Below are 13772 nucleotides of genomic sequence, written 5' to 3' on the forward strand. Positions count from 1 at the left end.
TATTTGGAGAGATGTTGTCATATGATATTCAAAGACATTTAACAGGATGTGGCTGCTATGTAAATGTTATGTAGCTTTTATTTGCTAAATCCACATGAAACTTCCCTTTTTAATATCCTTCCTTTCTTGCTTGCAAACACCATCCACATAAAAGTCACTAACTTGAGAAAATGTTTAATCTGGAGTTGTTATACCCTATGTCAAGCCTCAGAGACTGCACAGAAATGAACCATAACACCCAAAAAGTCAACCTTTTGCATTTGCAGAGCTCTGTCATGAGCGGTTACTGCCACAAACTGCTGGAAACAGATTATTGAATCTGCAAATGCTGAGTACTCTCAAAAGCTTTTCTGATAATCGAAGAACTGCTAACAAATGGGTAATTTAGACTTAGAAGACACTAAAAGCCCAATGCATTTCCAGAATTACATGTGCCCCAACGCTGCCATTGCAATGGATTTTTTATATAGCAGTACGGCAACAGCTATTATAAAAGATGGGAGCAACTCCTCCAGGCAGTACTTTTACCTTGGATCTTCATCTTTTCCAGAGTCAGCATCTACATTTGTGCAAAACAATAAGAAGATAACAGGGTCTTTTGTCCAAAGAGTGACCTCTTTCTATCATCTTTGCAATAAAAAAAACCCCACCTCACTCATTTCTTCTATTTCCTCTCCAATCAAAAATCTCTCATCCTGACAAAACTGAACAATCTCAGAAAATTATATCAAGATTTTCAAGCTTGACCTCTCAGCTACCCATCTTCAAAGAAATTACTGCCATTACAACATACATCCAAGCCCCTTAGGATGCTTTTCATACTATTAGGAAGTCTAGTGTTCAATTTAAGCATTTTCTCATTTTTCCTCAATCAGCCAGAAGCAAAAAAGAAGTCCCTGAGCAACACAGAGCAAAAGAGAAAATTCTATCTATCTCAGCATGCAGTTTTCTCACAGAGACCTCGAAACAAAAATCAGAGGTGAATATAGCTCTATGATTGTTATTCACATAGTGTTTCCAGTGAGCTTTTTACTCATCTCTGGGAGATGCAGTCTTCTACATCAATGTAAGACATTGTAAACCCACTTGCAAATTCTGTAGAGGGTTCTGAATTCATCATTGCTTGGGGCAGTGATGTGGCTGGTAGTCATCTCCTCATCAAAATTACTTTCTGGAATCCATGGCCCAGGACATAGCCTAGACATGAAAATGTTGATGCAGCTGTACAGCAACACTATTTAGAGACTAAGGAGATTAGGGTTTGTTTCTTTCCTTGTTTATTATAGATATACTGAGTCTTTTAGATTGTGGAGTTAGTTGTTCCTTCAGCCACAGTTAAGAGCCAGATGACAAACAGAGCATTAAAGCTACATGACTAGTCAAGCTTGTAAAGTCTTATTAAGAGATCCTTTGGAAAGCACAGTAGAGGTATGCTGGAAAGTGTTACACAGAAATTTAAGTGTTTGTCTTACAGGCAGGTCACTCCACTTCTGCTACCATCAACTCTGTCGAGGGGGCTGAGGAAAGGGAAATCCAGGAATATGAAACAGTTTGGGTGGGAATGTTGATCTACTGAAGGGTAGGAAGGCTCTGCAGAAGGCATGTGGACAGGCTGGATCAATGAGCTGAGACCAGTGGTGTGAGGGTAAACAAGGCCAAGTGTCGGGTCCTGCCCTTGTGTCATAACCACCTCCTGCAACTCCAGGCTGGGGCAGAGTGGCTGGAAAGTGCCATGGGGAAAAGGCCATTGGGGTGCTGCTCAACAGCCCTGCACGAGTCAGCGTGTGCCCTGATGGGCAAGAAGGTCAATGGCACCTGGACTGTACCAGCAATAGTGTGGTAGCAGAACCAGGGTAGTGACCATCTCCCTGTGCTAGGCACTGGTGAGGCCACACCTCAAATCCTGGGACTAGTTCTGAGCTCTTCATGACAAGGAAGATGTTGAGGTGCTGGGGAGTGTCTAGAGAATAGTCTAGAGAGGAAGTCACATAAGTTACAGAGCAGCTCTGGGAGCTGGGAGGGTTTAGTCTGGAGAAAAGGAGGGTCAGGGGAGACCTTGCCTCTCAAAAGAAAGTTGCAGCAATCTGGGCATCGGCCTCTTCTCCCAGGTAACTAGCAACAGAACAAGAGAAAATGGCCTCAGGCCATGCCAGGGGAAGTTCAGGTTGAATATCAGGAAGAAATTCTTCATAGAAGGGTTGTTAAACATTGGAAGGTGCTGCCCAGAGAGGTGGTGGTGTCACCATTCCTGAGGTTTCCAAGAAATGACTGGATGTGGTACGTAGTGCTATGGTCTAGTTAACAAGGTGCTGATCAGTCAAAGGTCAGACTCAAAGATCTGGGAGGTCTTTTCCAATCTAAATGATTCTGTGATCATATGCATTTACTGAAGAGTTCATGTCAGAACAATAAAACAATCACTAAGTCATCCTCTCCTGCTAAGATATACATTTAAAAATACTGTGACCTGGGAAACCATTTTCTAAGAGGTGAGAACATATAGAAAAGGAGTCACACAGAGCCCAAGCAGCCCAAACAGCAACAGAATAAACACCTGTAAGCACATGGTGTTTACTGCTTCATCTGGTAGGAAGACAACTTGTCTTCCTGGGTACCTCTTCTCCAAAATTAGCATCATTAGCACAGTATTCACACCTTCTCTTTCCCAGCCCACAGGAGGTTTCAGTGTTGCAGGCACAGTATTTGCCCCACCACAGCTGAAAGAGCCAGGGGTAAATCATAACTTACCCATTGCAACAAGGTCATGGGCCCTTGCCTGGGCTCAGGACATTTCCCCCACCCAGGACACACCCTGCAGCTTCACAGGGAGCTGCCTGCAGTAGGTATACACTCCCCAACAGTCACTGTAACAACCTTTCATCACAACTATGCTCTAATCCAAATTCCAATAAACTACACGTTAAAAAATGCACACTTTTAATACGTAGGAAGATGTACTTAAAATTAGTAAGACCTGTTTGTTCTAGTATTTGTACCATAACTAGAAAGAATCTGCACAGCAAGATAGCAGCAATAACTCCAACCTAACCACACTTTGTTTGCAAGTAGCACAAGGTTATCACTTCAGCAAAGGATTTTACAGCATAATGTCTACATAGTAAATAACCTTCAGAGAAATAGAGTGGGGGCAGTAAACACCCCACACACAGAATGCTATTACCCTTAGTGTATTCATAATTTGGTTTCATATAAAATTTGGAGATTTTTTAATGGAAAATTTATTTTTATTCACCTTGTACGAAGAATTACATTTATTTTCCATGCACCATATGTGCATTAACAATCATTAAAGCAATATCTGCTTAGCATGCCCTTGCTCATCAGCCTAACTTGAAGCATGGTCTGACTTGGCAGCACAATAAGAAGTTCCTCCCTGTGCTTTCTATCATGTTTAGGGGTATATGCTCCTGGACTGCATTTGCATACATTAGATAAACACAGGTGTCCCTACTGCTAAGATACCCATAAAACATCCTTTTAAGAACAAAATTAATCAACTCAACCTAAAGAGGAGTCTCAGCATTCTTAAATAATCATGGCATCTTCATTTTGAAGAAAACCAACTTTAAGCGTCCGCGTCTTGAATATTATAAAGACTTCTAGGAGAAATATTCTACAGCCCCAACAGAGCACATGTTTTATTTAAATTAGCATTATACCTAAGAGCTTTAGCACATATTTTCTTCTCAGGCAGTCCTTATTACTTTGTGACTGTTTCGTATCACCCCTAAATAACACTGTCACCAGCTAAATTAATAGAGTGTGCTATACTTACAAATGATTTATAGGGAAGTAAAACATGTATCAGGAGGCATATTTCTACCCTGAGTCTCTAGATACAGTTCCCTTTGGCATCAAAGGAACCATGTGCCTTTCTGCCCTGAATTTCTAACAAGATAATTTACATATGCACACAGTCCTTAGCTCTGGCATGCACAACTTTGCACGAAGTTGGAAACCTTCATCTGGCAAAGGCACATCGTGTGCCTTGCCCTGTTCTGAACATCCTCTAAAGCCACTGCTAGGATCACTTGGCACAGCTCAGGATAGTCACTCCTCTGCTTCTGGGAGGAGAGGGGGGAAATAGACAGGAAGAATAATGTTCAGTCTTATTCAACAATCACATGGCATGTATTGGAGCAGACAGAGCTGTAGGGACTTATGGACTCACCTATAAGAACAGAAGAACCTTTCCCTTACTAGTGAGGTCAAACAGTGAAGAGCTGGGTACCAAATACCAGTCACGTCTGTAAAGTGCTTCTGTCTTCCCATTGGTCCTCTATGTGTTGTTCCAAGTAAGTGCCAAGGGCTTCTCCAAAAATTTTGCAGATAGTAATGTACAAATCAACAACCACAAAATAAAATAAATCATGTGAAGAAAACACAACTTTGAAATAAAATAATTCTTTCAGTAAAGCTGACAATCAGGTGAGAATAAATCAAACTATGGTGTGTTGGATGCTAGAGCAGTGATGGTAACATAGGAAGGACCAACTGAAGAACTAGTAACTAGAAGTCTAACACCTGCAGCATCACTCCTCTGATGTAGCTGCTCAGTGCCCTGGATAATATATTCTATTGCCAACATGGGTATTTTTAAATGCAATTTTAAACCTATCATTTTTTAAAAAAATGAAATATATTTTTCTACCATGTTTCAGATTTGATGGCATACTGGAAAAATAATCTGTAAATAGTCAATGAACCCCAAAGTAACCATGAAGATACAGAGAGAAGAGGCCCCAAATCCTCGACATGCCACCTCCTACTAACTTGGCTGCTGTGATACATCTCAATCTCACACTGAAGCAAAGTGCACATCCTGGTAACCCTCATAGCCTCCTACATTCTGTGTGTCAAGCCTTGATTCATCAAATCACTGATGGAGAAGAGCAGCTTTGCAGGTTGGGGACAGCCCCTGCTACTGGTCTCCTGGCCACCATGTACATGCTCCTGGGATGTCCTGCCATGGGGCAAGCAGGACAGACACCTGTAACCCCTCAGAAGGTGAGGGATACTGGTTGGGGTCTCTCCCTCCCCTATGTGGCCATGATTTTCATAAATTTTCGAACATCAGACTTGTCAGATTGAATTGCATATTGAATGCCAGAGAAATCTGTCACGCAGCATAATCATTTAAGGGCTAACAACTAAACACATTTTGCCACACTGCAACCATCTCAAGGAGACTCAGGGGAGAGAAACACAAGCTTCTACTCGATCAGGTGTGAGGAATCCTGTGAATAAACCTCTGGACTGGCTCAGAAACAAGCATGTTTGTGCTAAGCAAAGCAAAGCAGTGCCACAAGGAAAGGGCAGCGGTTTCAGAAAGAGGTGGTTACACGAGAAAATTTGCCATCTTGTAAAATTATCCTTTCCTTACCCACAAGGTTTTAGGCATTATATCCCCCACTGGGCTGTGCTAAAACACATTCACAACAGTCAGGCATATGTGACACTGACCACTGCTGCCAGGATATATTAGGATTATTATATTCTCACCCTGCTTTTTATATTATTCTCTTAGCATCTGCTATTTGCCACTGCTGGAGACAGGATACCAGGCTGTCAGTAACTGTTACTGTCAAGGAAACAAATGGAGTGTTCAAGAAAAAACTGTGAAAAAGCAAAGGTGGCATAAAGAGAGAGAGAAAGAAGTAATCAAGGTGGAATCATGGAGTCCCAGAGATAAGAACAAGGGGTGCTAAAAGAATAAGAAATACCAAGGTGAGCACTAAGAGGATGGGAAACAGAAAACAACAACACCCTTGTGATCAGAAGAGAAAAGGTTTTGCTCCATATTCCTGCTGGAAAGGAAGTACCTCAAGGGCAGAACAATGGAAAAACACAATCAGGCTAAGGAAGAGACACATGAGATGAGGAGCTAGACAATAGAGTTTGGGATGGACCACAAATATTAGTCCAGCAATTGTAAGTAGTCAAGATGGTTATCCAGCCTGGACATGAGACCCAAAGCAACATGACAGAGCAATTGCTGGAGAACTGAACTCCTAAGGAATGAAAGTCATTAAATTAGACACCAGCAGAAAGTACAGAACCAACAAAAAGTATGGGTAAACAAGAGTACTCAAAAATCAAATTTGTAATTTGCTTTGTCTTTGCCATGGTTGATTTTAAGAATACCCCAATAGCAACAGAAACCTGTTCACAGTCTCTTCTAAGAAAACATCACCCAGTGGCCACCTGGAAGCTGAAATCATTATGAGTGTAGGGAACCCTGTATCTGCATGTGATAGGAGCCTCAATTAGCCTTTTGAATAACCCTGAAATTATTTTTAATATACTTAATAAAGTGGGGGAAGGGGGTAGCAGCTGTGCCAGCACTGCAGGCTTGTTTTTTGCAAACAGCTCAGTGACACACCATACACTGACTGTAAGAATATCATTCCATGAAATTACTACAGAACACTTTAAAAATAATTGATAATTGACAAGATGTAATTTTAATGAGGAACCATCAGTGAATGGAAGTGCTTTTAACTGGGCCTACAGAGACAAGTTTTGCAGCCCAGTGCAACTCAAAACCAGCTTAAGTGATGCATGTTGCCAAACTCAGATGAGCATGATCAAATAACACTCTCCTTCATATGCTCAGACCTATCAAAGATCAGACAGTAATATAGAATAACACAAGTCTCCTTGTTTAGGATCAAAGAATGCAGTGGCACATGATCTACTCCACTTATAGGAGGGAGAACTGTATGTTGAAAGTTGCAGAATTAAAAATATATATATGGGAGTGAGGGAGACAAATGGAACACAAGGTCCTAGGGCCATGTTGGAGCTACAAGATCTGGTGACACATTTGAAGAGAGGCAAGGATAAAAAGGTGATGTTTCTGTGCATGGTGTTAAAATATTAGTGAAATGTGGGGTTCTGCTGTTCCTAAAGAGTCACCTCTAATGTCCACAGCTTAAAAAGATGCTGAAAAATAGAGAGAAATGCATAGGATTTAAGGGCCTGAAAAGAGGTTCTGCAGAAAGAGTTTAAATTATATGATCACTTTAGCAAAAAGAAGGTTGATCAATGATTTGTTCACATCATGGGAAATGATTTCCATTACTAGCAGGCTCCTTAATTAAGCAGACAAAGAACGAAGATGATACAACATATGGAACAAGGAAATAAACTCAGATTGGATTTATTATTTTATAAATCACCAGAAATAATTATTCACCAAAGCAACTACCCTCAGGACACCTCTGAGTTCCAGTTATCTTCACTTTTTAAATAAGTCTGAATATTCTTCTGGAAGGAAAGGAGAAGTTGCTGGGTGAAATTTTTCAATAGCCTGTGTCATCAGGAGGTGAAGCAACATGATCCCAAGGATCATGTATCCATTGCAGAACCAAGAACTACTAGACAATATTTGCCATATTCACACTACAACATCACGACTCGCTTACATGCAGTTTGGTATTTGCACACTGTGGTAGAAAACAGATAATATGATGATTAACATTTCAAAGTAGGCAAGTTATCAAGACAAGACCTCTTTGGTACAGACAAATTCACATTCATTCCAGCATTCAGTTATGATTTTATTGTTACAAGCCAAGCACGTAGTGCTGGGTACCATAAAATCTAAAAATACAGGCTTTTTCAAAGTGAGTGTATATTAAATTTAGACCATAACTGTAAGAGTTTCAGTAAATCTACAATAGCCCCCATTAGAAACATTAAGATTACAATCTTTCAGGTAGCAATGTCCACAATAACTGTGTGCAAAACACTACATACATTAAAATACGGATAATTAATACACTTCTGCACTTTATGATTTTTTTCTTTACAAGCAATAGCTGTTATAAAATCCTGCATGTCTGCCCAGAGCTTCCTGAACGTCGCATATGCTGAAAGAATGGAGCTAGGCATTTGTGGTCAAATGCTGCAACTCTTGGCATGAAAACACACTCCTGAATTCCACATTTTGGCTGAAACAAGTCTGCTGGGTAAATCCAAAATATAAAAATTTTTTATGGGACAAATCTCACACTAATTGTCTTCTCTCTGCAGCAGTAATGCCATGCACACAGTCAAGGTGTTGGGAAGTGGGCAGGAGATACACAAAACCCACTGACAAAAATGCATATCATCCGCATCAGTCTCTAAACTGACATAGATTTTTCCCACTTCAGTTTCACCCTAAATCCTGGAATGCACAAGTCTGGAAGATATTATCGCTATCTAATGGGGCAAGGGGGAAAGCATGTCTTGCACTACCAATCAAAGGGATTGTATATACAATCAATTAGCAATATCAGGTCCCCGTAAGCAGAAAAAAAAAGGCTATCTTCTACTGAGACGCTCAGTGGTAAACAGCAGCACATGCTTCACAGCCCCACTCAATAACATGGATTTACTAAGTAATTCAAGTTCAGTAAGGCAGAGTTAAACCTGCAGAGTCAGATCCTCCACTAAACCCCTCAAAGGAGGCCGGAGTAGCCCAGGTGGAGCTGGCAGTTTGCTGAACGAGGGCTGAAACCACCTGCCATTGTGTAGTGGGGTCCATCTCATCTAGTGCTGCTGCCAAAACCCCCACACCCAACATCAAGCCAGTTACACGGGCTCCATCTGTGGGACTAGAGAGGGCTGAGCATTTCTATCCTGCAATTCATCTCATCTTACTGTAGACTCCTAAAATAAGTAGGAGTAATGGTTCCCTCAAAGTGCCTTTTTCTCTGCTGTGAAGAAAGCCTAAACATGAAGCTCTAATGTAAATGGGTTTGTTAGATTAACACATTTCTGTCTGCCAGTGCCAGGTAATTATATCTGTAACAACCAGTAAGGTCTTCCATAATGTCACCACCCAAGAAATAAAGCTGGGACAGAGCACAGAGACCAACTTTGCCACCATTTGAGTTGAAATCAAAATTCATTACTTGCTACCTAATACCTGGGTGAAAAAAAAATTTAAAATCAAAATACAGAAATTGTTCTAAAAGGGATCAGGTTACTGGACCCTGCCCTGCTTCCCAGGAGTGATGATCAGTGTGTTGTCCTGGCTGGAGATCAAACCAGCTGAAGCAGCTCCTGTGCAACCAGAATTCATGGACTATGGGCCAAGAGTGGAGAAATCTTGGGTGACAGTGGGGCTAACTGTATTGTGTTCACTACTACCCAGCTCACCAATAAAGTGCAGTTTTGATGTGCAACAACCTCCCACCTCTATCTGTCCTTTTATCTATTGTGCAGAAATCAAGGGATTCATACAACATTTACAGCACAGAAGGAGTATTTCAGTGATGGGAGAGGTGATGTCTTTTCTCTAATGTTTGTTGACTTATGGCTAGAATGTGCAATTCAACAGCTGAGGAACGTATCATTTCTGTTCATGCTGCACTGCTCTGAAGTGCACACATTACAGTCCATGTCAGCTGAACAAAGGTAGCCAGATCCTTGGACACATGCCACTGCAGCTATGTAGTACAATTATGCTGCCTTGAACATTTTATGATCTCTGATGATAACAGCATTTGCATTGGGCTGATGGCTCAAATTAATCTAATTTCCAAAAAGTTACAGTGTTTAATTAGGATTGGTAATAAAAATTACAGCACTGAAAAAGCATTATGACAGCATCTGTCCTGAAATAGGGGTGGGGGGAAATCAGTCAGGGTTTAAAAAAACCCAATAAATTAAGAGTGACTAACAAGAAAAGAAAATGACCTTCTGGAACAATAAACAATAGATAGCAGCTGTCTCTTATCTTTGGGGTGGAAAGTCATTGGATATTTTTGTACCTCAACACATTTCTTTGAAGTGGTATAAAACCCTCTCAACAATACAGTCCCTTTCTGTGAATTTTCTAAGCAACTAAATCCTAGCACCATTTTTACTTTTATTGCCTTTCAGACTGGCAAGAGTAATATAATGATTCATCATTAAAGTACTCTTTAAGCAGCTTTGTTCCTATTTGTTGCTATATATATTAAAGAGAAATTGCTCTTTGAATTCACCTCTAAAGTCAGACTCAATTTTTTATCTAAGAAGAATGGTATCTCCAGTCATCATCTGAATGCAGCAAAGTAAGAAAACCTTTTGCATAATATAAATATCTGCATTCACTAAGAGGAGGCTGATGCCACCACCTACTGTGATTGCATTTTATAAGTGGTACAAAGCCAGAGATTTCAAATGCAGTAGCACAGTATAGATACTCCAGGCACTATCAGAAAGGCACAGTTTCATCTCCGATGCAACAGTTTCTGGACCAGAGGTTCTGATCACCTGTAGCTGGTTCACAAGCAGTATCCAAACCATAAATATGCAAAGGCCACTGAAAAGAGTGCAGACGCCTAAGGACTGGCCTTCATTTACCTCTTAATTTATCAGGGAAATCATTCCCTAGCAAACAGTTCTGGAAGATTCAATTTATTTCCTTTGCCCCTGCCTGATAGCCATTCCTTGCACCAGCTGTGATGGACAAGTAGCACATGACTGCCCAGCCATTCCAGCATAGTTTGCCAGGCACTTGCCTCCAGAAAGGCAAACCCCACAGAGATCCCACCATCACTGCTGCCAGACCACCACTGGGCCCATCAGAACACCATGCTTAGCCCCATGTTGCAGCACGGCACACTGGGGAGTCCCTGCCCTCTCTCTACAAGATGGGCACAATGTGACTGTCAGGCAGAGGAAGGTTATCAGTACAGCGTGTGTGACACAGAATGCTGAGCAGTTATTATCGTAATGAATTACAGTTTTAAAAATTACCATTATTAACTCTAGCAAATAGCTTTCAACTTCCACATAATTTGAGTTTAATGCAGAACTTTATTATCAACCAGAAAAGCTGCTTAGACATAATCAGTACTTCAGATGTACTGTTTTGGTTTCCTGAGTGGATATGAGCATGGTTATAAGGTTTGCATTCCCATCCACTCCTTGAGAACACATCACATGGGAATAGGCCCCAGCATTTTGCTGTTTACATAAAAGGACCTTTTATAAAATACACTTGCTGGAATTATTGCTGGCCAGCAATCACTAAATTAATTTTGAAATCTTGTTTTTGAAAAGCATCTTACATTAATTCAGACACTTCTAATCATCACTCTACCTGTGTGCAAATAGCAGTAAGTGGAATGACTAATATATATTTTTTTTTCTAGTGTTTCCTGCACAGGCAATGGTACTACTTAGTGCTCACCACCTTTTACAAATGCTCTTCCAGAAAGAAGTAATTCAGATAACCTTACACCAGTACTACACTGGTGACACACCACTGAATGTTCATACATTTGTGCGTTTGCCTCTCTGAGTGAATCCAGATTTTCTCCTCTTCGTGGGAGAAATAGTGTTGCTATGGAGTACTCATGCCCAAATCTACCTAGTACATGAGTTAGAAGGGATCCTCTTTCTCAGGACAGAGAGGAGCAGCTACTTCTCAGGTGTCATCACAGTCTCCATCCTCAGTAAGAGGTTGTGGCTTCTTGATTCATACACAGCCGTGAATTGACCAGACCCACTTCTGCTCCTCCCCATCCAACATAGAGGTCTTGCAGAGCTGAAAAGGTCTTCTCTACAGCATTCCAGAGGAGGGTGAACAAGTGTCCTGTTCTTGCAAAAAAAGGAAACATGATCTTGTCTATATTTGGGCCCAAATTACAGGGGGAAAAAGGGGGATTCTACTCCACCTTTCCCTATGAGATACGTCAGTGCTGAGTCAAAGACAGCACAACAGCCATGGGGAAGCAGAGGAGGCAATTGCAAATGCTCTGACCAAACTGCTCAGGTAGCAACACATTCCAGTTGCTACCTGAGCAAAGAAAACAAAAGTGACTAAAAGGATTTGCAACACCGATGACAATGCCCTTCTTTTTCCTCAGGAGTGCAGTTATGAATAACACATTTGTTCTGTCAGGATGCCACAGAAACATTTCTGAAACTGTTACACAGCAATGGCACTGTTGGCTGTGCTATCTTAATAGATCTGCAATGTCAGAAACACAGACAAACCTCTCTCCGTATGATGCAGGTACGTCACCCAGGCAGCACCTACCTATCCTGAGCAGCCAGGTTTCTTTGGCAGGGTCTGCACTCAGGAGCCAACATGCAAACATACATATGTGGGTCAATCAGGACAACAAAATGAAATAGATATCCAATGCCCAACACCCTGCTTTTCCAGGGAAACTAAAAACTTTCCTTTCAGCTTAATCTTTAAAGAATAAAGCTCCCAGTGAAGGTCTCAAGACAAACTAAAAAACCATGACTTGACAGTGAGAGGGGAACAGTATAAGCTGCTGATGATTTTCTTAGGGATTTCTCAGGAAAGCAACTTCCCAAAACAAACCAAAGGAAATTTGATGGCACTGACAGTTTTTCTCCCAGGTATTAGTGTAAAAAAAATCCTCAAGCAAAGATTCCAAGTGGTGAAGTAGTTAATAGAGTTAAACAAAACTCTCCTCCACAGAGCTGGGAAAGCAAAAGACAGAAACCAGACACAGGCTGCTTCTAAAACAAATTTCCTTCTCTACTTTTGAACACCACGATCAACCGTTAGGACCTTAACATTCTCTCTTTCTCACAGAAGGGCACCTTTTTTTCTTCCTCTTAGTGTAATTTCACTCCTCAAAAAAACACCTCCCTGTCAGCAACATTTTCCTTCTCTGTGTAGGTGCCCTCTGTCCTCCCCACGTCCACAGGAGCAGAATGAAAGGACCTGTAGAGTGCACTGTGTCCCAGTTTCTGAACCGAAGCATAACCCACCATACTGCAGCCAACCTCTGTAAAAGGTCACATGCCAAGAAGAAGTAAAAGCTCCCAGGTGCATTCCACTGAGACTGAGGCAAGTTTGCTTCAATTAAGTGCAACAACTTTATTGCCACTCATGAAACGGTATCGCTCAGGTATCTTTTGCTGTCTCCTGCCTGCTGCACACACAGAAACCGCATATATATTTTTCTGTCTGGCATTATAGACAGAAAAATGAACCCTGTTCCTAAGGAAAATTTTTAAAAATTTTATAGCCCAGAATGAGGAGAGAACTGTATCTCTCCGGCAAAGATCACGGCATATTGCACAGGCAGCAGCACCTACCTCCGTGAGCCGACAGAGCCAGCAAGTCCACATAATCCCTCTGGGATGGAGACATTTACCCCAGCTCAGACAGCTGGGGCTCTGTTGCCATGCCTGGAGCTTCGGACACACCAAGAAAGCATCTTCTGTGAGCAGCGCAGCCCCTCTCACACACCGAACTGCAGCAGCAGCAGCCTGAGAGAGCAGCAGCAGTTGAATTGCTGCACATGTATCTCTGCAGATTATTTCCTGCTCGAACACTTGGCGTAAAGGCAGATGCTCTTAACCCCCTGGAGGCCTATGCCTGTGTGCCCCCTCAGCAGGAGGAAGCTAGCAACTCCAAATATTCTGCTGTGAGGCCAGGGAGGAATGACTGGAGACACACAGGGCATCTTCCGAGAAGTAGTCCCAACCTCGTGTTAGTTGCAATCACTTCGCGCTCAGGGAGCCAGGCATTCCCACGGCAGCCCACAGCATCCCCAGCCAGGCAGCGCACGGCTCCCACTGCATCACCCGCTGCAGATCCCCAGGCTCCGGCAAAGCACCGCTCTTGGCTCACACGGGAGCCCCTGAGAGTGCCCGCAAGGATGGGGCGTCCAGCGTGCTGAACCTGCGGCTGGAGGCCACGGCCACGCAGGTGAGGAGGTGAGGAACACAAGAGGGGCACAAGTGACGTGGCAAGCCCAGCAGTGTCACCGAAACTCAGG

At 42.1% G+C, this 13772-nt stretch overlaps 1 protein-coding gene across 2 annotated transcripts in view; it reads right to left on the reverse strand.

Moving 5' to 3' along the window:
• Positions 1-13524, reverse strand: part of HTR2C (5-hydroxytryptamine receptor 2C) — a 219120-nt gene extending 205596 nt beyond the window's left edge. For both annotated transcript variants that reach the window (XM_071569242.1, XM_071569239.1), the window contains exon 1: positions 13087-13524. The gene's annotated coding sequence lies outside the window, so the exon portion shown is untranslated. The remainder of the gene's footprint in view (positions 1-13086) is intronic.
• Between the last annotated feature and the right edge of the window lie 248 nt (positions 13525-13772).

Source organism: Pithys albifrons, chromosome 14 (assembly GCF_047495875.1).
Source record: "Pithys albifrons albifrons isolate INPA30051 chromosome 14, PitAlb_v1, whole genome shotgun sequence".
NCBI classification, from domain to species: domain Eukaryota; kingdom Metazoa; phylum Chordata; class Aves; order Passeriformes; family Thamnophilidae; genus Pithys; species Pithys albifrons.